Raw genomic sequence first — 13,048 nt, 5'->3', positions numbered from 1 at the left:
GAGAACCTTTTGTAACCATTAAACCTGCCTCAATTTTGAACTAAACAATTGTTTTTCTTTTCTTGCTTAAAAAAATTATTAACCAACTGGTCCAGCAACAGTAAATATAACAACACTTCATTTGAGTCAACAGGCTTTTACAAATGCAACATTTAACCCTGTTGCCATACAAAAAGAACAAGAAGATTTTCTGATCTATTTTACCAAGCTTAGTACATAAACATAAAGAAATACCCCTATAAGGTTTCCTGGCTGCCTTTTAGATTTTTATTCCCCCAAGGAATATTGCACATAAATCAGAAAGAGGGTTTTTTAATCAAGGCATTAAATTCTGATCTGACAAAAAAAAAGAAAAAAAGAGAATCACAAGAATATCCCCATTTATGCATCAAAGCACATCCCTTTTCTTTATCAGATTTTTACTGATCCCAGAATAGTGTTTTAAAGTGAATACATTAGGTTTATAGAGCAAGGATTGTTAGGAATATTTTTGTTTTGATTATTTTAAGTAATAAGATAAAAAGATTAAAAAAACTGATTTTCATAATTATTCATATCAATCAGAGCTAATTTAGGGATAACTGATTTCTCGTTCAGTCTGATTTAATTGGCACATAGTGATATCTTTTACCAACACAAAGATTTTTGAGTTTAAACAGATCTGTGTGTAGAGACGCATATTAAACATTTTGATGGGACATAGGTGAACACCAGACTTACTGCATTTCTATACATACTGTATAGAAATGCTGGTTAAGGAGAAATTCTCTGAACATTTATGAAATATATTGACCTATTTTTATGATCTTTTATGTGGTATGAGAAAGACAAAAAAGAGAGAGTTGTACAAACCTAAAGTGCACAGCATACCAATAACAGCCAGTCTTAGAGCTCTTTTATATTCATTGTTACAACTTGTTCCCATCACAGCATCACTGGTACTCACTGTTTGCAATGGCGGTCTTCAAAAATGCTCCCTGCAAAATAGATGAATGAATGGACTGAAATCCAGTTTTCTTAAGGAACTAATGCATAAAGACCACACACAGTGAAACAAAACCATTTAGAGAACAGCCAAGGCCTGACTTGGCATCAATCAAGCTCTATGACTAAGAGGAGAAGGCAGTTATTCTAACTAGGGCATTTGCTCTTCTTCATTCCCTCTTCAAGTGTCAGCTTAGAGGGCAGCTGCTCAGCATGATTTAAGATATTTTAAGGGTGTGTGCACTAATGAGCATAAGTTAGATTTAAGAGAGAATCTAAGACGTAAATTCTCTCTTAAATCCCACTGATGTTCAACCATCAAGCAATAAATTTTGATGTTTTCTGTCAGTTTTACCTTAGAAGAAGCACAAAGTTAAATCTGAAAGAAGGGCTTTTGGTAAATGATAAACCTGACTTTATCATAAAATGGATTTCATCCTCTCTCAAACTGTTTTTACATCTTCTTCCTGTTAAGTATAGGCAGCGGGAAAGGCAAATTTCACTATAAATAAACTCCCTTATCATCATCATCATCATCATAATCATCATTTAGCATTCTTTGGTTAAGTTTAAACTTGAATTCACTGCCAATATCAAGATGTTTTAAAATACAATATCATCTAAAGTAAATTTATCTCAGTAATTAATTTTAAAATAATTGCAATCAAATAGGTTCATTACACAGAAAGTGATAAATTGCAACTGTATTGTCAATGGCTTGAATATCAAACATGATCAATAAAATGGATTTCTAAACAGAAATGTTTTATTATACGAATGTTGTGGCCCACACGATTATGGGACAAATACAAGTAGGATACGTCATTAGAAGCTCACTGTACAGAGTGCTGTTTCCAAAATAATTATTGGAAAGTTGAGTGGAAGGAAAAACTGTGGTAGAAAAAAGATGCAAAAGCAACAGGGACAACCACATATTTAACAATGAAGCAGAGACAAGTCAAATGAAACACAGGGACTCGGTCAGTTCTTTAAAAGCCACCAAAGAGTGTGGAGGCACTGAATCCAATTTTCTTGAGATCCAGTGTAGATTTCTACAGCCAGTGAGGATTTGGAAAGCCATATCATCTGCTAGTGTGTGTCTGTTTTCTGAAGTCCAAAGTCATCACATTCCTCTTTTAGAGCACATTATGCTTCCTCAAGTTGTCCTTGGATGCTAATTTCACTTTGCGGCAGGACTTGGCACCTGCTCCGATTGGCAGTACCTGGTTGAATAACCTGAATTGGCCAGCTTCTAATAGCCTAAAGCTCCCTGCATGCTGTGCAATTATCAGCTGTTGGCAAAAACATTTTGTCATGAAAGAAAATCTCTGATAATGTTAGGTACTCTGTGGTGGTTCAGGAACCAATTCAACTCTCTCTCAACCAAAGACAACCTGAGATAAATTTGCAGCAGATATTTTTAGCTGTGTTACAGCTGCATTGACTGGTATTTACATACAAGTCTCCATCCCTAACTTTTTCCTATAAATGCAGTGGTTTTGAAAGTATTTGCAACCTTTGAAGAACTAAACATTTTTGCTGGTGTTTTGTGATTCATCTACTGCAAATGTAAGAAACAAACTTGTTCTGCCTTTCAAACCAGCAAATGTTTTTTGTGGACTTTACATGATGGGTTACAAGCACAATTTAACCGCATCCCTGCTCCCCCTTTAAGTCTCCTCCTAAAACTGTGGTTGTTGAGAGTAATGATGTGCTGCTTTCTGAATCAAAGATGGCACAGCAGGTCACACGCCAGGCACTGAAGCAAAACTGAACTGTACAAAACAAGCAGGCTGGATGATGCTATTCATTAACGGGAAGGTCGGAGCAAACTGAAGAGTGGAGCTGAGAGGAGGTCCCTCAGGATGCACTAGAGAGCGCCAGACGGAGGAGAGAAAGGGAAGTAGAGACATGAGTGAGGGATGAAGTGCGAGGGAAGTAAGGGGCTTACTGCCAGACCTTTACAACTCCTTCATTATTGATTCGGCGCAAGGAGAGAAAAGGGCCAATGCCTGCTTGTAAGGGAACAAAGACAGCGGTGAAATCATAACAGTGCACAGGCAGGACACGGTGGTTCCCTGATTAGTCAACCTCCAGCCTTCAGGATGTGATGAAGTGAGGATTTCTTTTGTCTAGTCTTGGTTTCTACATCTTGGCAAGGAGTAAAAATCCTCATAAAGACTCCCCTACATGCATTCATTACTCAGCATTCTGAAGTAAGTCCTCATCATATTTTGAGTTTATGTGACAGACCTAACATAAAGCAATGCCTAACTGTGAAGAGGAAGAACATCCATAGTTTCTAAATGTATTATAAATTACATTTGGAAAAAAAGGTATTGTGCGTTTGCTTTCTAACCCCTGTACTCTGAAAGTTCTCTGATACTCTAATTTAATCATAACATAAACCAAGCGTCTGCTGTGTTAGAAAACATCAGTGAACAAACAGCATCATGATAACAAAATGGCACAACTCCAAAAACACCAAGACATGCATGACTTGGTGTGTTTGGCCTATCGAGTTCTGGAGGAGCTACAGAAATCAACAGCTCATTCTGAAGTATCAAAACTTTGTAGAAAGAAGCGACGAGTAGTCATATTGTAAAATTCAGTTGGCAGCATTATGCATTTAAAACAGGACACAGTTTTTGGAAAGATGAAATCTGAAGAGACTTCAGACAAAGACTCGGGTTCACCTTTCGGTCGAACAATAATCCCAACTATAAAGCCAGCTGTGTGTTATGACTTTAATAGCAGAGAGCAACACGTCAGTTCAACTTATTATGTATGGAGCAGAAAGTTTTCCCAGGTATTTCCTTCTTATAAAACAGCTTAATTAATTTGGTCTTAAGATAAAAGCTTTTGTTTACGGTCACAAGATCCTGACATCTCCAGGCATTTCATAGGCAGCACGGATGGTAAAAATCCCAAAATTTGTCCTTGGAAAAATAATAATTTGACTCAAAGACAAGTTTAAGTCATGAGAGTCTTTCTGGATATTCTGATCTGTACGTTTGTAACTCCAACACATGATTCTTTCTTTCTTTCTTTACATCATCTTGATTCATTTAAAAAGCAATGGGTGTCTAAAAAAATGACAGACATGATTCAGTTTATGTCTCCACGTTATTAAAGTGCAAGTACAATGTTCGGTATAAAACCTATTTTCAAATAATTAGTCAAATATAAATTGTGGATTTCTTTAATTTGAAAAATAGAGCGTCTTAACTATTTCTGCATCTACTCTCCTGTCTATGGTTTAATGGTACTCAGTAGTTCAAATAGACAGATTTCTTGTAACTATGTGATTTGAATCGCTTCGGCCACTAAAACTGAATTATGATATTTATGTAAAACAACCAGGTTGGCAATTCTGACAAGAGTGTGCAACTTTCTTCAATCAAGTAGGCAGAAATTGAGCAATTTATTTGTCATGTCAGCTAAAATTGAATGTTTTACTACAATCACAACGCTCAATAAACAAAGTCTTCACATACAGATGCATCCATGGCAACAAGCTTATGACTTCCTACTGACACAGAACCTGTTTGCTCAACTAACAAATTAGTAACTAGCAAGTCGCCATACTACTTCTGTGTTTAATGTACTTAAAATTTACTTAAATAACAGAAATACATGAACCGGAACAGAAGTTCACATGGAGCACCACAGTTCATCAAGTTTAACGTCTCCTGAAATTAATCCAAGAGTGTATTTGAAAGGTTTTCACAGGCACTCCCATTAACACTCTTCACCCACTGTGTCGGGTAAAAACACAAGGACAAAGAGGTCATTAAACCTTCGTGTTTCTGGTTTAGTCTACCGCGCGCAGCTCAGAGCTACTCTACAAGTTTTTCTCCTCCTGTCTTGTTCAAATTAAGCCGTGGTATAATCAGAGGCACTGCTGTGGTTCAGCTTTAGTGTCTGCCAGTGAGAGGTTAACTCGAGTTCATGGAGCTTGCTTCATGTCACAAGTATCACATTCCAGTTGCACAGAAACTCAGGCAACAATTCAACGCTGATTTACAGTACAAACAAACCCCAACCAATTAACTCTGAAAAACAAAGGATTCAAATACTCTCGATCTCTACATAAGGTGGCAAAAAGAGAGCAGAAAGGGAAGTAAAGCAGCAGTAAGACTCGGTTAAAATTCAGACCTACTGTAAAGTTGGGGCTGGCAGCGTTCCCACATGCTCCCGATACACTCACTCCAAGTACAACTTCCTCCTCCCCTCACGCTCTGAGCCCTCCCCTTCCGGCCAAAGCAAAACCCTCATGACTTCCTGTTTACCTCTGACCCTCAATTATCCCCGCCTCCGCCCTCATCTGGCAGGTCTCCAGAGAGACAGGACGATCAGGCCGGATGAAACCGACAGACTGCTTCAGAGAGCAAGAGAGAGAGATAGAGAGAGAGAGACAGACTAAGAGGGAGGGATCTGGGGATGTAGGGGGAGGTGAGCAGAGAGAGAAAGTGTGTGAATAAGTCAGCTCTCCACCATGTGGCCACAGAAACAGCAGATTTCCCAGGAGTGTGAGTGTGCAGAATGCTCCTGTGTTGGTGTGCAGCCCATGAGGGTGTTGGGATGAGAGCCAGGGTTGATGCTTAGTGTCAAGTTTCAGGGCTGATTATGGCATTACCCTCCCAGTCTGGTTTGCTGGTGTGTCAGGACTTGCAGAAGCTTCCAGCATATTAAAAAAGAAAAAAGCAACCCTGCCACATATCAAAATTAGTTCAAAGAAATAAACTCCCAACCTTCCCAAGCATGGTGTTATTTTTATTTTTAATTTTACTGGTCAACACCAAAAAAAAGGAGAGGGGAAAGGAACTAATACCCAGTCAAATAAATCTAAGGAAACGATGCAGACAGGCAGTGATGAGGCACCTGCTCACTGTCACTGCCAGGGGGCCTCTAGTGGCTACAGCAGCCCAGGCCATCAGTATCCATCAGTGTCCACCAGTCGCTACTTCCATCTCTTTTCTATTTTGCTCAGCACAGCAGCCGCTGGCATTCTCACATTTGAAGCCTTTGCTGTGATGAAAAGTACTAACCCTACAACCCAGCAGCAGTGCAGGAAAAAAATTACAATAGAGCTTTCTGTTAAAGCAACAGTGACTGTAACACACATCAATGTGTGAAACAAAGGAGATTGGCAGCAGAACAAAAGGTTTTAAGGCTAAAATGGCATCAAATGGACGACACCAAGGTTTCAGTTCAGGAGCTGCTTTTATCCACAATAATCACAGCTGCTCTTAATGCAATACACAATTAACTGAAATGTCACTTAAAAGCCAAAGTCAGTAACTGAATTAAAAATATGACTGATATTTTTACAGGTTGATAAGACTAAAGTGTGACATGTTTCAAGCATTTATTTTGATTTCCAAATGAAATTCAAAATCTACTTTTACCCAAAAAGACGACTTTGGAACAACGGTCCAGTTTCTGATGTCAGATCTGGTTCAGTACTGGCTTAGCACAAAGAATGTAGCAGTTCTGCATATGTTCCCTTACCAAAAAAATCCCATGAAAATCACATGTGACTTTCACCTGTGATCACATGTGGTTCACACAAATTTTACAAGTGAATCATGTGAATCACATGTGAAAGCACATGAATACGTGTGATTTTGGAACGTTTCGTGGTAAAATCACATGTGATTCACATGTGAATCACACATTTCCACATGTGATTCACACATTTCCACATGTGATCACATGTGAAAATCACACCAAAAATCACATGTTTTCACATGTGATTTTCATGTGATTTTCGTGGGATTTTTTTGTAAGGGTTCTGGGTTGCAGTGCTGCTGTTGCTTGTACCATACCATACCAACTTTATTTATAAAGCACTTTATACACCGACAGGACCAAAGTGCTATACGCAATCATAAAATACAGTGCAATTATAAAATAGAAAAGATTGAAAAATAAAATACATACAGACACAATAAAACAAAGTAAAACCTCTCAGATTGTGCCAGAAGCCAAGGAAAAAAGATGGGTCTTCAGAAGGGACTTAAAAACAACAAGAGAAGAGGCCTGTCTTATGCCCAAAGGTAGACCATTCCATAGATTGGGAGCTGCCACAGAAAAAGCACGGTCCCCTCTGAGCTTGCACTTTGTTGTTGGTATCTTCAGAAGCAGCTGATCAGCTGACCTGAGGGGACGGGAGGGTGTGTAAGAATGTAACAGTTCAGACAAATAGGGAGGGGCAAGGCCATTAAGAGCTTTAAAAACAAATGAAAGGATTTTAAAATGAATCCTAAAATGTACTGGTAACCAATGTAAGGAAGCTAAAATAGGGGAAATATGGTCATATTTTCTTGTTCCTGTTAAAAGACGTACAGCAACATTTTGTATCCTCTGAAGCTGGGAAATATATAAATCACTGACTCCTATGTAAAGTGCATTACAGTAATCTAGCCGTGTGGTCACAAATGCTTGTACTCCTTTTTTCCTTCCACTTGACTTTCCATAATATGCTTAAATACAGCATTCAATGAACAGCCAACCCATTTAGAAATGAGTTTCTGTGTTCACACAGCAATATACTTGCTGGGGAAAATGTGTGTAATTATACATTTGTATTTCAAATATATGTATGTTATTTAATTATCTTTGGTAATTTAATTTTCTAATCAGTTGAATCTTGGGCCTTGTTATCTGGAAGTCATTTCAAAATGAACAGTAGTAAATGGATAAAATACATCAATCTGTGTGGCAAATTTGATTAGTTTTATTACTCTTATTAAAAATAAGGTTTTGATTATATTGTAGTGCACTAAGATGAGCCTCAAGTAGTTTGCATGTTTCCACCAAAGATCTCCATCAAGCGTAATCAGTTTGAATAATCAACTGCAGATTTTCTGCAAAACAGCAAAGCCAGTTCATTTATGTGGTTATCTTATTCTGCTGAGATATTTAGGGTAAAGCCAAGTATTCCAACACCTCCACAAACTAAAAATACGAGCATGTAGCATTTTAGTAAGCGTACATGGACAGATGCAGTGATGCACTCAAAGCAACTCCTCCAGCATCAGTTCAAAGGTAGGCGTCTACCAATCTGTCCACACAAAAAAGATGAAGAAAAACTAAATAGTGCGAATGAAGAGCTGCCAGAGTAGCATAGGAATGTAGTTCAAGAGACTGGCAGTGCTGACAGAGCAGGTGTGCTGTTTGCTGCTCGTTATGCCTCTGGTCTGTTATAGTTGATGGACAACAATGTTTCAAACATTTAAAGTAAAAATTCTTAGCTTTTGGGTTTGATTAATTGGTCATAACATGTTAATTATTTATTTATTTATTTATTTATTTCCCCCTCCAGGGGGTCTTTTTGTGGCCTCTAGTGTTCCTTATTTGAAAGTAGGGTGACAGGAAAGGGGGAAGGAGAGGAGGGAAGATATGCGGCAAAGGTCGGCCGGGTCCGGGAATCGAGCCTGCGACGGCCGCGTCGAGGACTGAAGGTCTCCAGACCTGGGTCGCGCTATCCCCTACGCCACCACAGCATGCCCCCATAACGTGTTAATTTAACTAATTTTTAAAAATAGACTTTTGCTGTGAAGAACCGGTTTAAACTAGATTTACTGACTTGCAGTAATAAAAGATTTTACACTTTTAAGGCAGTGTGTCACATTTAGATCTTGTAAAGTAGAGCAGAAAATGGGGGCCAAGCAAGAGAGACACTGTCTGCAGTGCTCTCAAAGTTCAGGATTCTCTCAGAGTTGATTGAACAAGTAACAAGAAAAACTCCCATTTTAATGTTTTAAATGCACCGCTGATGTCCTACAAATCACTAAAACCAGTTTCCATCTAGCCTTTGGGGCTAATTTTAATTTGCACCCATATTTAGCTCAGACAATTCAGACAGATGTTATACAAAACATACATTAATTAAGACAAAACATACTGAACCAAAAAATGGAGATGTCAGTCATTGTTCTGCAAGGCAACAGAAAAAAATTGAAGGTCTACACCATAGGTGTTAAACTCCAGTCCTCAAGGCCTGGTGTCCTGCAGTTTTAAATGAGCCACAGGTACAAAACACTGGAATGAAATGGCTTAATTACCTTTTCCTTGTGTAGATAAGTTCTGCAGAGCCTTGCTAATGACCTAAAAGTTGCAGGACACCGGCCCTTGAGGACTGGAGTTTGAGGCCCCTGGTCTACGCCTTTCCTTCAACATTTTTTTCCCGTTTTGCAACAAACTGTCATAGTATGACAAATCTGTATAAGAATAGCATACATTTGTAATATTATGGGTTTGCAAAAAAAATAAAAATAAATAAAAGATGTATAACATTATTTTTTGTAATTTGAACCAATTATTTCTGAAATATTCTACTATATTGATCATAACAGGGATGATTTTCTGAAGTATTTATTCATTGTTAGTTTGAATTTGATACATAAAAAATTTTAATCAAGTAATTTACTATTTATACAAAAGTTTCAACAGGTTGTGGTTTTAAGTCAGCTGCAGTTTTTTATCATAAGATTCCTGCACTTCAAAATCATTTTAATGAGATACCAGAAAAAGCATAAACAGAGTTTCTCTGTCTAGGCAACGCATAGAGTAATGAAGTCTTACCCACTCTGCACTCTTGTGCATTTCCAGTTAGTTGGCTGAAAGAAGGATACTCAACTTTTCCTTCACAAGAAGGACAAATTTGTCTCTGTGGAAATATTAGAGAAAAGATGTGGGAAAACTAAAGGGCCACCAGCTAGCTTCGTTGCAGGGATTTCTATAGTTTTGCTTTTAAATGGTAAATGGACTGAACTTATATAGCGCTTTTTCAGTCATTTTGACCACTCAAAGTGCTCTACACTAGAGTGACATTCACCCATTCGCACTCACAAACACACACGCATTCATACACCGATACGCAGATCAGTAGGCAATTTGGGGTTAAGTGCCTTGCCCAGAGGCACATCGTCATGTGGCAGGAGGAAGCTGGAATCGAACCTACAACCTTCCAATTGCAAGACGACTACTCTATCATAGAGCCACATTTGTGCAAAACCTATTTTGCACAAATATAAAAAAGCAGAACTTCTCAATGCTCACTCTGCCAGGACACTGGAATTAACAGGTCTATTTTAACAATTTTGGCAATTTTCCCAATACTGCAAGCCCCTTGCTGCAGAAATCCCACAGGGCAGCACATTCCTTCTGTGCGAGAAGAGGTGCTGCAGCCTCCTGTGTCCTGCAGTGGTTGCAGGCACAATCCAAGGCCTCCAGTCAGGAGATTTGCAATGTGCTGCCACAGCAGGAGGCATCAGCACCCACACAAGTCTGAACAGTAGCTATTTAATAATGCACGCTAGCCCCAAACTGGACAGGGCATCCTCTACAGGTGGTCCTGCCTTACAGCTTAGGAAAAAATTTAAAAAATTGTGACTTAAGTGCAGGAAAACTCCACCTTAGGTGACAATAAATGCACGGTAATGTTTCACTAACACAGCAGCACAAGTGTGTCGCATTAGGACCTGAGTCGACAACCCCCAGGGGTTAATGAAGTGTTGAAAAACAAACACTGTCACATTTAAGTGTGAGTCAAACTGTCAAAATAATTTATGATACATATGGTTAATAAATACAATTGGTAAGGAATATTTGGTTGCTATATTAAAATGTCTAATATTAAATTTAAAAAAGGTGTAAAACAGAATTGCAATCATGACTGAAATTAGTATTTTTACTTCATTAAAAATTCAACTCATGCCAAATATTTTGAACACAATAAATGAATAATGTCATCTGTTTTTGTAATATAGAAGGTGGCACATTATTAGGTTTGTCAGGATAAATTTTATAGTCGATAAATTGTCCTAAAGATTCCTGAATGATAACCTAAATGATAACAGTTTTGGGACAATTTTCAAGTAATGTAGTGAGAGTGGTATAATAATGCAAGTTCCTCTAAATGACTCATACACCTTAAGTACATAACACTCTACGTTGTAACTGAAATATATTTTAAATATCCAAAACAAAACAAACAAAAACAATAAAAAGGAAATAAAAACCACACAAAACCAAAAGCATTAAAAATGAATTATGAGAAGGCCAGATTTCCTTTTAAAAAATAGTGAGAATAGAAATGATCAAGCTCATTTTAATTTATCATGCAATTAACTGATTAATTGCTTATTGCAACAGACTAACACGTTATCCCTATTTTTTGTACTTAAAAGTGCACATCTTAGCATTATGTTCATGATATGCAATGAAAGCCAAAGTTTATAGTAAAACAGGCTTTGATTTTCAGATAAACATTCAGCTATGTATTTTATTCAAAGAATGTTGATACCAGATTGTTTAAAACAAGTAATTAAAACCCTAAAAAAAAAAGACAGTAATTGATTTTTTTGACACTACATGTATCACAACCCTACAGTATATAAAATTATATAAAATTTCAATATCAGTTTCTCTACCTATGTCACATGTACAGAGTTTGCAACTACACCAGTCTTCCTGTCTGGGTTTCTGAAGACACACAACAGTATCAGACTTGTGACCGACAAGACGTGAACACAAGCACCACAAACCAGGACCCAGCCCAGCGAAGTATCGCTTCACTGCTTCAGGCAAGCTGCAAGGCCCTAGCTGTTATCATGGGAGTCAAGCTAATAACCAGCTACTGCACACTAACCTGTTATACTCAAATTAACTGTAGAACACAGAAACCTGGGCCACTCAATCAGTGCTGAGCCTTGGCTGCTCATCACATATGCAGCTGACCATTACAGTCACTGGAAACCCTAATTAGTCACATTCACTGCGGGGGAGAGGAGAGTGGGCCGCTTTCCCCTGATGCCCTGCCTGTTCAGCAAACACGCCATCAGCAGGCTCTTCACACATCAGTGCACTTGAATAGCACAGTCAGCCTGTAAGCATCAACACAAGCCTGGATGTTGACACAGACAGGGAGGAGGTTCTTGCGTATGGCTGTGCTTCAAGGCCCTTTTTCAATCAAGGACCTCTGCAGATGAGTCAATGGGCAATGAGGATGAGCGCCGGTTAAGGAAGACCATAAGTTTTGTTGTCATCTGCTGAGGAAAAGTCAGGGTACTCAAAACACCACTTGTGTTTTGGCTCAGGGCCACAGATCTGGTTTCAGAAGCAGCGACACATGGCAGGTCTGCTGCCAGGAAACAGACCTTGTTTAGAGATCAAAAATTAGTCACTCAAGCAGGTCCTGCAACCTTGTAGTTACATACACAATTACTACACAAAGAACGTAAGAGTAGAGACAGAAAAGACGAGGATAATATAATGCCAGAGAGCACATACATACATCTAAGAGGGTGTGTTCAATTACAATAACATTGAATTTGCAATTCATTTTCAGTCAGTTCAAAAAATGAAACTTCTACTGGACAAATTCACTCCACATGCATACACACTCAAACATACACTCGTAAGTATAATGCAAGCAGTGACGTCATGACGTCAGTAACGCATTACTAAGTAACGCGTTACTGATGTCGGATCACTTTTTTCAGCAACGAGTAATCTCACCCTTTGCCATTTCGAATCCAGTAGTCAGACTACAGTTACTTAACGAAATCACTTTGCGTTACTATCTTCTTTTGGAATTGAATTTTTGGGGAGTGATCGCTGTTTTCATGCGACAGTATGAGCAGTGACAGAAACATAAACAATGGAGGGAAGAGGGACATGCGCATTTTGTTGATGGAAAAATAGGGACTATTTTGAGTTTCTGTTGCCAAGTCCGATTATTATAAGCGGCTTTGGGCTTGTCTTTTTGTTGTTGTTGTTTTTTTTAAAGTCGCTTGCAAATTTAATGAGTCGCGGGTTTCGCCTTTTTGGGCTTGTTTTTAAACATGAAGTTGCTCATTTGGGCTTGGAAATAAGCAGAGACTCATAATAAATCCCAGAATTTGTCTGACATCCAGTTAGTTTTAGTCCATCATTTCCCGGGTGATCCGTCCCACTGTGTCTTTGTTAGTGTCAAGTTAATATATTACCTCTGAATGACGTTGAGCTTAGTCTTGAGCTCCAGAAAATTGCAAACATCGAGACTAATATGAAC

The 13,048-nt window shown here is 38.4% G+C and overlaps 1 protein-coding gene across 6 annotated transcripts in view; it reads right to left on the bottom strand.

The window, feature by feature from the left end:
• Positions 1 to 13,048, bottom strand: part of chd9 (chromodomain helicase DNA binding protein 9) — an 86,977-nt gene that overhangs the window by 60,685 nt on the left and 13,244 nt on the right. Inside the window, exon 1 of one of the 6 annotated variants that reach the window (XM_044102571.1) lies at positions 5,147 to 5,230. The exons of the other annotated variants lie outside the window; for them this stretch is intronic. The gene's annotated coding sequence lies outside the window, so the exon portion shown is untranslated. Of the gene's footprint in view, positions 1 to 5,146; positions 5,231 to 13,048 lie in introns of those variants that run through there. 6 annotated transcript variants of the gene reach the window in all.

Source organism: Gambusia affinis, linkage group LG02 (genome assembly GCF_019740435.1).
Source record: "Gambusia affinis linkage group LG02, SWU_Gaff_1.0, whole genome shotgun sequence".
Taxonomy (NCBI): Eukaryota; Metazoa; Chordata; class Actinopteri; order Cyprinodontiformes; family Poeciliidae; genus Gambusia; species Gambusia affinis.
This window is presented reverse-complemented; position numbering and strand designations above follow the sequence as displayed.